The sequence below is a fragment of the Cicer arietinum genome, chromosome 3, assembly GCF_000331145.2.
Source record: "Cicer arietinum cultivar CDC Frontier isolate Library 1 chromosome 3, Cicar.CDCFrontier_v2.0, whole genome shotgun sequence".
In the NCBI taxonomy this organism is placed as follows: domain Eukaryota; kingdom Viridiplantae; phylum Streptophyta; class Magnoliopsida; order Fabales; family Fabaceae; genus Cicer; species Cicer arietinum.
The window spans coordinates 34,336,167-34,340,467 of record NC_021162.2 but is presented as its reverse complement, the minus strand read 5'-3'; positions in this window follow the sequence as shown (position 1 = coordinate 34,340,467).

Here is a 4,301-nt window from a genome sequence, read left to right as displayed (position 1 = left end):
ACTGTTTACCGAGGTGCTACCTATCACGGGTCAGCACGATTTACCAAAATGAAATGCATGAGCATACACTGACTCCAACCACAACAATCGTTAAACAAATGCAGATATTAAAAGATTCCCCATTTTTAATACTCATTTAACTTAAACGATTTTCAGAACAAACATTAAGCAAACAGAAATATTAAGAGATTCCTCATTTTTAATACTCTTTTAACTTAAACGATTTTCCAAAACAAACATTAAATAAACAAGACATTAAGAGATTCACCATTCTTAATTCTCATTTAACTTAACGATTTTCAAATTCCACACCAAACAAACTCAGACATATTATCAAATTCAATCCACGACTCACACCAAAATACAACAATTCATTTCACCACAAAATCCAACCATACACATATCAAATTTCATAAGCATTGATTATGAACACGTCAAATACGAAGAACCCAATCATCACAACATACCCCTCAAACACATCAAATCTCATTTCCTCAAAATCATACGATAACATTAAGTAAACAAGACATTAAGAGATTCCCCATTCTTAATACTCATTTAACTTAAACGATTTTCAAAACAAACATTAAGTAAACATAGACATTAAGAGATTCCCCATTCTTAATACTCGTTTAACTTAAACGATTTTCACGACAACATTAAGTAAACGTAGACATTAAGAGATTCCCCATTCTTAATACTCGTTTAACTCTAATGGTTTTCAAATTCCACACAAAACAAACTCAAACCATATTATCAGATCCAATCAACAACTCATACCAAAACACATTAATTCATTACTCCACAGATAAGTCCCTAAATGCAAACTAGAAGTTTGGAAGGAGCCCATACCTTAACGATAGCTTCAACGTGCGTTTCCGGTACCGCGAGTAATTCCGATAAAATCTCCGCTCGCGACGTCGCTTCCCAGTTAGTCCACTAGCACCGTAGTATGGTGGTGAGCAACTTTCCCTTCTATCTCTTCGCGAAACGAAGCTTAGATCTAGATGAAACAGAGAGGTTCGTGTTTGACGGTTTTAAAATCTCTAACGCCGTTTTTCTTCGTTTTCGAATCAAACAAGAAGAATGAAGTTGAGTAATCTTCCCTTTCACACTCACCAAACCTTGGGTTTCTAATCTTGAAGAAAGGGAGCAAAGAAAAACGAAAATGGAGGAGAAGGAGGGAGGGAGGTTCACGCGATAGAGGAAGAAGAAGGAGTTTTGTTCTTTTCTTTCCTTTCTCTTTCTCTTCCCTTGTTTTTCCTTTCTTTCCTTTTCTTTCTTTCCCTTTTATATCCTTTTCTTTTCTTTCTATTTCCTTCTCTTTTCCCTCCACACAAACATATAAATATATATATAATAATTATAACTTAACAAATATCTCAAAATATCTAGATATTTGTTAAATTACCATTTCACCCGTAACGCATTAAATTCTCCGTAAAGGATTCACCGCACTTAATTTAATTTATTTATCGACGAGTAATTCTAATCGGCATCGAAATATCTTTTTGATCATATAAACTCCAAAATATTATTAACTTTGTCTAAAAAGCCTCCGAGCCAAAATCCAAAATACACAAAAATACATAAAGTATACTTTAAAATTATGGGTCTTACAAGAGGTTTCTCTTGTATCCCTGTGTGATTCCTATTGAATCATATATTCTGGGCGGGTGCCGGTTGGACGATTTCAAAATGGATTCTCCATTCATTCGACAAAGACGATCAACAAAATTTGGCGATCTGCTGGCGAACTTATTACAATTCAATACGAGATCTCCATATTATGCCTTGAAGAGGACTCGAACCTCCACGCTGTTTAGCACGAGATTTTGAGTCTCGGGTGTCTACCATTTCACCACCAAGGCATCTTCAAAGTTTATTATATTCCATAAATATGATATCTATCTAGTCTTATGTATGTAATATATGATAAAGGTGGAGTTTTTGAGTATTTTTTTTGATTGTCATGTCATATAGGCCCGAGTCGGACATTCAATTAGTTCGATTTGAATTATCTGAGAAATACATACCTTATATATATTCTGAGATCTCCATATTATGCCTTGGAGAGGACTCGAACCTCCACGCTGTTTAGCACGATGTAAGTCCCATAATTTTAAGGTACCCTTTATGTATTTTTGGTGTATTTTGGATTTTGGCTCGGAGGCTTTTTAGCCAAAGTTATAATATTTTGGAGTTTTTATAATCAAAAAGATATTTTGATGCCGATTAGAATTTCTCGTCGATAAATAAATTGAATTAACTGCGGTGAATCCCTTACGAAGAATTTAATGCGTTACAGGTGAAATGGTAATTTAACAAATATCTAGATATTTTGAGATATTTGTTAAGTTATGGTTATTATATATATATGTTTGTTTGGAGGGAAAAAGAAAAAGGAAAACTAGAAGGAATGAAAAGGAAAAGAAAAGAGTATAAAAAAAAGAAAAGAAGGAGAAAGGAAGAAAGGAAAAAGAAAGGAAAGAAAAAGAAAGGAAAGAAAATCGAAAACTTTCCATCTTCTTCCTCTGCTACCCGCGAACCGATTTCCCTCTTTCTCCCATTTTCATTTTCGTTGCTTTCTTTTCTTCAAGACTAGTAACCCAAGGTTGGGTGAGTGTTAGAACAAGGATTTCTCGACTCCACTCTTCCTCTTTGATTCAAAAACGAAGAAAAACGGTATTTGAGATTCAAACACAAACTCCTCCATTTCTTCTAGATCTAACCTTCGTTTCGCGAAGAGCTAGAAGGGAAAGTTGCTCACTACCACGCTACGGCGCTAGCGGACCAATTTTGGAAGCGGCGTTGCGAGAGGAAAATTTACCGGATTTACTCACGGTACTGTAATCGTACGTTAGAGCTAACTTTAAGGTAAGAGCTCCTTCCAAACTTTTAGTTTGCATTTAGGGACTTATCTGTGATTGTGTGGAAAGGATTTTGTTAGGGTTTGAGTATTGATTTGGGGAAAAATGGATCTAAGACTTTATGGGTAAAATCTTAGAGTTAGGTTTTGGTTATATTTGATGAATGTTTCGTGGAAAATGAATTTAAACTCATTATGTATGATTTTGAGTAAATGAAACTTGTTGTGTTTGAGTGGTAGATTGTTTCGATTTGTGTTCGTTATTTTTGACGTGTTCTTAATGGATATTGATGAAATTCGATAAGTGTATGGTTGAATTTTGTGGAAGAATGAATTGATATGTTTTGATGTGGGTTGAAAGTATGTTTGAGTTTGTTTTGTGTGGAATTTGAAAACCATTAAGTTAAACGAGGACTAAGAATGGGGAATCTCTTAATGTCTTGTTTACTTAATGTGTGTTTGTTTGTGAAAAATCGTTTTAAGATAAATGAGTATTAAGAATGGGGAATCTCTTAATTTCTCGTTTACTTAATGTTTGTTTTTGAAAATCGCTTCAGTAAATGAGTATTAAGAATGGGGAATCTCTTAATGTCTTGTTTACTGAATGTTTTGTGTGGAAATCGTTTAAGTCAAAAGTATATTAAGAATGGGGAATCTCTTAATATGTCTGTTTGCTTAACGTTTTGTTTTGCAAATCATTAAGATAAATCAGTATTAAGAATGGGGAATCTCTTAATGACTTATTTACTTAATGTTGTTTTGAAAATCGTTTAAGTTAACTGGGCGTTAAGAATGGGGAATCTCTTAATGTCTTGTTTACCGAATGTTTTGTGTGGAAATCGTTTAAGTCAAAAGTATATTAAGAATGGGGAATCTCTTGATATGTCTGTTTGCTTAACGTTTTGTTTTGAAAATCATTAAGATAAATCAGTATTAAGAATGGGGAATCTCTTAATGACTTATTTACTGAATGTTTTGTTTTGAAAATCGTTTAAGTTAACTGGGCGTTAAGAATGGGGAATCTCTTAATGTCTTATTTATTTAATGTTGTTTTGAAAATCGTTTAAGTTAACTGGGCGTTAAGAATGGGGAATCTCTTAATGTCTTATTTATTTAATGTTGTTTTGAAAATCGTTTAAGTTAACTGGGCGTTAAGAATGGGGAATCTCTTAATGTCTTGGTTACTTAATGTTTGTTGTGAAAGTCGTTTAAGTTAAATGGGTATTAAAAATGGGGAATCTTTTAATATCTGCATTTGCTTAACGATTGTTGTGGACGGAGTCTGTGTATGCTCATGCATTTCATTTTGGTAAATTGTGTTGACCCGTGATAGGTGACACCTTGGTAAACTGTACTGACCCGTGATAGGTGGTACGTTTACGATTTACGTTTTTAGTAAATTGTGCTGACCTGTGATAGGTGGCACCTCGTG